Source organism: Lemur catta, chromosome 1 (assembly GCF_020740605.2).
Source record: "Lemur catta isolate mLemCat1 chromosome 1, mLemCat1.pri, whole genome shotgun sequence".
Classification (NCBI taxonomy): Eukaryota; Metazoa; Chordata; class Mammalia; order Primates; family Lemuridae; genus Lemur; species Lemur catta.
The window spans coordinates 213,900,227-213,909,310 of NC_059128.1; the positions used below are offsets into that span (position 1 = coordinate 213,900,227).

Consider the following 9,084-nt stretch of genomic DNA (forward strand, 5'->3'; position numbering starts at 1 on the left):
TGTTTCTTGGCTGAAAGACTATTTTCCTATAAATTCCACTCCAATTATTTCTGTGGTACTCTTGTGTAATACCAGGCTCTCCTGCTCATGTTGAGTGGGTCAGGTGCATTCACGGTGAGGAACCCGGAGGCAGTAAACATTGGTGAGATATGAGAATCTGGCGGGGCAGGCAGAGCTCAGCAGAGGTCTGCACAGAGGCTGCACGTGAGCTTTGCGTTTTCTGTCCAAAGAGTCACTCACCTTCCTTTGACACTCTGATATGTGCAAGACACTGTGGGAAATTCCAAGTTGAGAAATACACAGCTCTATGATCACAGAAGTAAGAATCATCTAGTTTAAACTCTCCATTTTGTGGAGTAAGAAACTGAGGCCCAGGCAGGAAAAGGGACTATCCAGTGTCGGAGAGCAAGGCTGCATTCAGCTAGGCCAGAGCCAGTAAGAACCAGCGGGTCCAGACCTTCCCTTTAACATTTTTAGTGCAACCCAGCCCAACCTCTGCTTAAATGGGCTAAGCCACAGCAATGCCCTGTTGTTACTGTTACTCTCTTTTCTCAATGGAACTTGTCAATGAATACTTTGGGGTGCTGCTTACAAGTGTTTTTTTCTCTCTCTGTTTGCTCTACTGTTTTTCACCCCCATGCTGGTTTTTAGCCACAAATACCCCTGGCCTAAAGAACTCTGGAATTCACATAATGGGAGTATTGGAATCAATTATAGATGTTATGTTTTTGGACCTGTGCAAATCACCTCCTGCTGCCTCTGCCACTTGGTTTTATGTTTTGTTTTTATGTTTTTTGTTTTTGAATGCAAAAGAGAATGTTCATCATGGTACCTGAATTAATGATGAACAACATCTTTGACTACACTTAAGAAGAAACACCAAAAAAGCCAGTATCTCTCTCTCTCTCCCTATATATATATATGTATATATATGTGTGTGTGTGTGTGTGTGTGTGTGTGTAGTCTAGACAGCTAGACAATCCACTGAAGTCAGGGGAAGCCTGGGCCTAGGGATTTTGTATCACTTCTCTCACACTGAGGGGCAGTCAATGCTCACATGGAAGAGTGTGTATAGGAAGTATGAGCTAAATGAAAGGGTAAATTAGAGCTTAGGCTCTGCGGTCTTAGCTCTATGTTCCCATCCCAGTTTCTAAGCTGGGAATCTTGGAAAAGTTACTTAACTTCTCTTTGGCTAGTTTGCCTCATGTGTAAAATGGAGATAACTGTGCTACTTCATAACGCTACTCTGAGAACTAGATAAGTTAATACCTGTAAAGCATTTAAAACAGGCCTAATGAATAGTTAAAAGTCTCTATGGGTCAATTTTATCTTTTTTTTTTTTTTTTTTTTTTAGTCAGAACACTTCTATATCCCTATCATAGGTGAATCCTGGGAACCTCCTAGTCTGAGCTTCACAGTTTCTCTGAGAAAGACCCATATATCCCCCATGTTGTTGAAATCAGCCTTCCCCTGATGCATTTCTTGCCATAAATGTTACCCCACACTTTGTAAGAGAGATTTTAGGCTTCCTTTCTCCATTTCATTTCGGAGGCATCAGCAAATGCACAGCTGGAGCCCTGAGGAGATAGCCAGAACAGAAATGGGAGGAGCTGTGCTACCAGGAGTGGGAGGAACACAGGCTAGATGGTCCCAGCCTGGGACTCTCCTGGGACCCACAGCAGGGTCCTCCCTCTGCTGTGAACTCAGGTGTATTCTTGGACAAGTCAGGTGGGTCTTGGTTTTCCCAACTCTAAGAGGAAAGAGGATAGAGTAGAAGAGCTCCAAGTTCTCTTCTGGCATCATTATTCTACAAATGTATATTTCCACATGAGGTAGCTTACCATTTGAGAAAGATAATGGGGACTTAGTTACATGCTGACATTACATAGTTATAATTAAGAGGCTATAAAAATTAACAACATTTAGGTAAAAACTGTGGGAGGTGCTGACAGGAATAGCTGGGATAGAAGCAAAGATTTGTGCAATGGCTGTGGGTATTTCCCATGACAATATCCCTTCATATTGACAACCCACAGTAAGTGACTGAGGCAAAGATCTCAATCAATGGAGGTTTATTAAGCCAAAATTTGAGGACGTGCCCAGGAAAAACACAAGCCAGACACTCATCTGTGACTGTATTTTTCCAAAGAGGGATTTGGAAACTTCAGTGTTTAAGGGGAGAGTCATACAAAAAGGAAAAGGAAGAGTGGGCAGTGAGACAAATGGCTACAGTCTTGTGAGGCCCAGGAAATCTACATTTATATAATATGAGGTGCATATTTGAAGAGAAAAAGGAAGTGAGAAAGAATCAATTATGTAGATGTCCCTGGGTAGGTGAAAGAATGATTATTCTTGTCTCTGTTTTGCACCTGGGATGATAAACTTGCAATCAACATTATTAGTATGGAATTTAACAGACTTTAGTTTTGGAAGCTAAACTCACCTTGTGGACCTAAAGTTAAAATGTGCATGTTCTTGTCTATGGGAATCCAGCAAAGAATTTCCTTATGAATGATCTGTAGGGACATCCTGTCCTTGTAGATACCTGAGGACTTTTACCTTTCCATGGGGATCCGGCTAATGCATAATGTTAGGACAGCTATTCATTTGGAAGGGAGTGTTGCATGACTCAGCCTCCAGGCTTGACTTTCCTTTTGCATAAGGAATTGGGGGTGAAGGGGGTCCTGAGAATTTTATTTTCCTTTATAATTGTCTCTTCTAGTTCCTGAGAGATTAGAAGAGCAGCCCTCTTCTTGCTATGCTGTTATCTCCAAGAGAATGACTCGACCCTAGTCTCGCCCATCTCAATGTATCGCTTTTTACTCATCTTTCAAAAGTTCACTCAAACTCTCCTCCACAATAAAACTTTCTTGATTATCCACCGCTGGAATAAATCTATGGCGCTTAGTTGTATTCCTGTTTCTGTGGTATGGATGATCTCTGCCATTTAGTTTGGTCATTCTTTTTTCTTCTTGGTTTTATTTCTAAATGTTGAAAAGCATTTTAATTGTTGTGGGGCAGAACAAAAGCAACACTTCTCCTATCCTCCAGAGGGTAAGAAATATTTAAAAATGGAAAAAAATATATATCCCTCAGTTACTGCCAAATATATTACCTATCTCTCAAAAATGCCTTTTGGAAAACCCAGGTGTTCCTTAACACAAGAAAGCTCATTATTTCCTCAGACCCCTAAATATTTATGTTTTAAAGTAAGGTACTCATTCCGATTAGTCAGTGTGTACATTCTGAGTGGTCTCTGCCTCTTCTCTATGGGTTGCTAAATAGTTTGAATATAACCTTTGCATTTATGGACATCAGCACGGTCTGGTTTGTGTTTTTCTGTGGTCATATAGCTCTTGAAAGTTCATCCTGCATAGTGGCCATTCAATATCCAATTTTCTAACCCAGCCCCTAAATAAAATGTTTAAAACATAATAAATGTTTAATGAAGGTTTGGTAAATTATTATTTCAAAATTATAATAAAAACTGTGCAAACAGGAAAAACAGGTAATTGTGTTTCTTTTTCTGAATAGCTGTCAGTGGAGGGAGGTAGAAAGATGAAAAGATACTAGATGGATATACTCAAAATTTATCTTCACATGCATGTATTTTTTTTCCTTGAAGGTTTCCTTTCAGTCATACTATATGAGGCACCAGTGGTGGTTCAGCTCCTGTCTGTTATAGAAGGGACAGAAGTATGCAAATGGAATAACTCCCAATTTCTGGCTAGAAAATAACTCCTTGGGATATTAAAGATCTCACCTGCTTTTTCCATCTTCATCTGGATTTTTCTCCTGGAGTTTAAAGCTCTACCAACACCTACTCCAGCTTCTTCTTGATTGTCCATTAGCTTGCCAGTGACATGCTTTCTATTGAATAAAAAAGAATTAGTGTCAACAAAACATACCTTAAGCTCTATGATGTGATATGAATATTTTTCTAATATACATAGAATTTTTACTTTTAAAAATAGGGAAAATTTTAAGAAATAATATGATACATGTCCGTGTACCTGTTGCCAGCCCACCCAGGTTCGTTGCTCACTGCTCAAGAGGAAGCCAATATATTGAGACAGCAGGGGTCAGAGCAGAGAAAGAGTTTAATATTGCAGGTACCGTGCGAGGAGATGAGAGGAATTTCTCAAATCCGTCTCACTGAGAATTTGGGAGAAAGGGTTTTTAAAGATCGTTTGGCAGGCAAAGGGCTAGGGACTTGGGTCTGCTAATTGGTGGGGGATGAACTCATAAGATTAGAAAGCAGAGATTATCTTCTCAGTGGGGAGGTTTCCTGGGTAGGGGAGTCTCAAGGCTGTGGAATCCATTCCTACACCTGTCCACGGGTCTGGCTGGCATCAGTGGATCCCCCCAGAATGCAGAGTCTGAAAAATACTTAAAAGACCAGTCTTGGGCTTTATAATAAGAATGTTATTTAGAAAAGCACAAGTTTGGGCTTTACAATAGTGATGTTATTTATAGAAGCACAAATCTTCAGGCTTTACAATGGCAATGTTATCTATAGAAGTAGTGGAGGAAGTCACAAATCTTGTACCTACCAGGGAGATAGTGCTGTTGAGCAGTAACATTACAGCAGTGAAGAAGTTAAGGAACAATGGCTGGTTAACTTCTGGCTATATCTATACTACGAAAATCAGACTTTGATTACTATTTATACCTTATGGCTCTACATTATTTTAATATAGACAGTTCATACCTATTCCCCAGAAATTATGATTAACATTTTTCTTATTTTACCAGAAATCTATGTGTTTGTGTGTTTTTCCTATAAATCAGACGTAACGACAAAGCATCCACTGTATCCCCCATCTGTAGGCTATTAACAAATGACCATGAGATCCACAAGGGAAGGAAAGAATACTTTATTTTCAGAGGGAGAAAAAATCTACCAATAGGGAAAATGCAGTTGTGGGAAAAATCGAAAGTGCATACTCCACAGAAGGGAAGGGGGATCTGGTATATAAGTCTTCCAGAGTCAGACTGACATGCATATCGAGCAGGCTTGGGGAAAATCTATGGATATTCATTAGGGAAATGAGGCACTTGCACAGTGGGTAAACTTTTATGTAACATACATCCCACATTCACTTTGGGGTGGGGTTTTATAACAGAGTAGTCATACCTCTTCCCATAGATATGGAAGCATAAAATTAAGAGTGAGGAATATGTAACAGAGGGAATGTCCTGTTGTTTCTTTAAAACATCCCCCACTCTTTTGGGGACTGAAGCAGCCTGGCCTGCATCCCTGCCTCAGGCAGGTGGTCAGGAGGGGCAGGGGAATGTCTTTTGTTCTTTGTGTTACAGGAGATAGCTCAGCCATCCCAGGTAGGGGAGGTCACAGGCTTTGTCTTCAGCAGAGATGGGAAGATTAGAATACTTAAGGACAATAGCCTAGAACTGAGGGCCCTCCCTTTAAAAGCTCTGTATTTCTGCTTATGTTCAGGAAATTTGGATTTTGACATAGAGTCCACCATTTTTCCTCCTTTGCCACCAAAGTAATAAATTTCTCTTTCCTCCTCCTCAAACCACTTGTTCTCATTCTTCTGATTGGAGCTTAAGGACAAGTGCTGAGCTTTTGGTAACAGTTTTAGTATTAAAATGAGGTGGAATTTGGCTCTTTATGTCAAAAGGTGAAATATAGGGCACAAAGACAATTGGTATGAAGTCCCCACAAGCTGGCTGAAACTGGCTTAAGGCCTGAAGATATTTATCAATGAACAATGTTTATAAGACTTGTCCTCTGTCAGATTGGAGTTATAACAAGACCACAGGAAGGAGGAGGAAGTTATCTGGCCTCAGGTGGTCTGTCAGGTTCATTCGGGAAATTTTACAGTTGTAGTTGTTTTAGCAATGCTTTTTATGAGGTGGTTTCTGTTTGAAAAAACCTTGTGACAATTAATAACACTGGAATATGTGACCAATCCCTCATCCTGCTAACCAGGAGATTCTGGTTTTTTGTTTTGTTTTGTTTTTCTTTGTCTCGGTTTAGCCACAGGGAGTCCATTTCATCTGTCTGTTGGGGTATATTTTAACAAGGCCTACACATCTTTCCCTGTCACTTTTCCACATTACCTAGGACAAGAAGCATTCTGCAGCATACATTTAGAGTATATCCTCCAATCTATTTTCATGTTGCTTTTTATAGTACAGATAGATAAATTGCATAGAATTGGAATAATATTCATAAGTGTAATCATAATAGTTGCCACACTAATTTTTCTTTTTCCATCTAGTTTCTTTACCTCCATACAGCCCTGTAAGTTAAGTGATGGCATTGCCATGTTACAGATTGTATTAGTCAGGGTTCTCCAGAGAAACAGAACCAATAGGAGATATATATATATAAAATGGGAATTGTCTCATGTGATTATGGAGATTAAGAAGTCCTATGACCTATTGTTTGCAAGCTGTAAAACCAGGAAAGCCAGTGGTGTAATTCAATCTGAGTCCAAAGGCCCAAGAATGAGGTAGGAGTGGGGAGGGAGTTAGTGAATGACGTAAATCCTTGTGGAAAACTAGGAATGCTGATGTCCAAAGGCAGGAGAAGATAGACGTCCCAGCTCAAACAGGAGGCAAATTTTCCCCTCCTCCTGCTCTGGTCATGTGATGCAGATGACCAGTGATGCAGTTAACTGGTGCCATTGCACCCATACATTGCTATTTCTAGAAGTTTTATAACACAGACACAGGGAGCATACGGGGGAAGGTGACTTCCGTGGGCCCAGTTGGAGAAGTAGTCCCATCAGAGTTAGAAATTCCTACATTCTTCAAAGATCTTAAGTATTCATGCTGATCCAATACAGCCAAAGGCCTTCCTTTAAGAGATCCAGTGTGCTTTTTGGAGCAAAATTAATCCTACTGAAACCTTCTTCAGTTAAACCAAGCTCTAGGGGCCAAGAAATAGACAAATGAATTAAGCCTTAGTGACTCAGCTCCTCCTTTCTCCCTCCCTTTGTCCATCAGCCAGGAATGTGGGAAGGAAATGAGTTAGGTCAATTCTATGCTTGAGCTCCATGATGCAAAGAACCAGAATGTACACACACCCAAGGTGATTTTTCTACAAAATGCTATTCCTTTACAGTAAGTCTCCCCTAGCACTTTGCTCCAGTGAGTAAGAATCTCACATTTACAAGTCTGGAAAGCACATGAATGGAGAGAAAGGCATGGATGCCTGTGAAAAGGCAATTAAGGTGTGGCCACAGTATGCTCATTGGCACTAACAGGTAGTGGTTGATTCACTATCCTAGGTTAAATTCCCTACCATCAGCCCCAGAAAAAATTCATAATGTACATAATGTAAAGTGATTTATTAACAAAGTGCTCCAAGGAAAAATAGTAAAAGTGTGGGGGAACCAAGACAAGAGAGGGGAGGAAGCCACCCAAGCAAGGGAACAGTGTCAGGCAAAGACAAGAGAGAGGGGCTTCAGCCTGAACTTGAAACTGAACTCTGGAATGTCAGGTTGCCTCAAGGAGGTCCCAACCTGAGGCCAGAGAGCTTGAGATTTTATAACCCTGTACCTATCAATCATTGGTAAAGGGCTCTTCCCAGGCACTTTCAGCTCTCTGTGTGTCCCAAAACAGCCACACTTGCTGGCTGTTGGAAGTGAAATACACCAATGTCCAGGACACAAATTTAAGAATAAACAATTTTTATCTGGAAAAAAATATTCTTAGGGTATCTAGACTATAACCTAATAGCATTCTATTGGCTATATGTTCCAAAGTTTTGGAAATCTGTGCTCAAGAGAGTGAACTTCATTTACTAATTTGCAGGCATTGTACTAATGCTTTCACATACACCCGATGGTACAGCATGGTAGTTACCATATATACTATATGTTATAGCAAGATCACTGGAGCTCGGCAATCCCAGGTTTAAACCTTGCCTCACTGATTTATTAGTTTAGTGACCTTACTCAAGTTACTTCACCTGTCTGTGACTCAGGGCGTAGAGAAGGCTTGTGAGAAATAAATGAAATAACCAAGTACAACCTTTAATAACCCAGTCATGACACATGGTAAAGTCTCAATATATATTGATTATTAATAATGATGATAGCAATAATAATAAAGTTTTTCATTTTTAATTCATGTATACAACAGATATTTATCACGTACCTACCGCTAGGTGACAGAGCCTCTCCTAGGCCAGAAATTATAGAGGCGTTCAACAAAGAACCTGCCTTCACAGAGTTTATATTCTAGTAAGGGAGATAAATAATAAGCACACAAATAAATATTCCATACAGTGTCAGTTACTGATAAATACAATAAGGAAAGTTGAAGCAAGACTGAATAAATAAATAAATAAAAGATAAGTGTTGGGAGATGGAGGTTATTATTAGACATGGTGGTCAAAGAAGTCCTTTCTGGCAAGGACAATTGAGCAGAGACATGAATAAACTGAAGGGATTAACCATGTAAAGATCTGAAGAGAATAGTTCTAGGGGGAGGTACTAGTGAAAGCAAAGAGCCTGGTGGGAATATACTCGTAAAGCTAAAGACATAGGAGGAAATCCAGTGTGGCTATGGTATTGTGAGGCAGGCCAAGAGTACTAGGAGACAAAGTCAGACACAGTGGCAGAGACCAGACCAGATCATGTAGAGCCAAGTAACCCATGGTAAGGACTATGAATTTTATTTAATCTCACTGATAGCAAATCACTGAAGAGTTTTGAGCAGAGAGGAACAAATCCGAGTTATGTGTGTGAAAGAATACTCTTTTCCCCATATGTCCCTGTAGTAGTCTCTATGCAAAGCACTTTCTAGGAACTGACTTGGATCTCACACAATAGTCAAGCCCAATGAACAAACTAAACTCTAATAGTAAATATGGGTTACTGATACATTCATGTTACAATGTTATCTTTCAGATAATCATGGTAATAGTCTTTAACATTTGCAAAGCAAGTCCACGTAAGTAATCTCTAATATGAAGATAAAGCTACAAATGCTCCATCAGGGTATCCTTAACCTTCAGTTTGCTGGCTTCCAGTTCCTATCTTTAGTGTTTCTGCCTTTTTGGAGTAGAGTCTCTCTCACTGAAATAGCTGCTTTAGGATTATTTTA

At 39.9% G+C, this 9,084-nt stretch overlaps 1 long non-coding RNA gene across 2 annotated transcripts in view; it reads right to left on the minus strand.

Annotated features, from left to right (window-relative positions):
- Positions 1 to 3,851, minus strand: part of LOC123630384 — a 35,039-nt gene extending 31,188 nt beyond the window's left edge. For both annotated transcript variants that reach the window (XR_006732666.1, XR_006732665.1), the window contains exon 1: positions 3,764 to 3,851. This is a non-coding gene — a long non-coding RNA (uncharacterized LOC123630384). The remainder of the gene's footprint in view (positions 1 to 3,763) is intronic.
- Between the last annotated feature and the right edge of the window lie 5,233 nt (positions 3,852 to 9,084).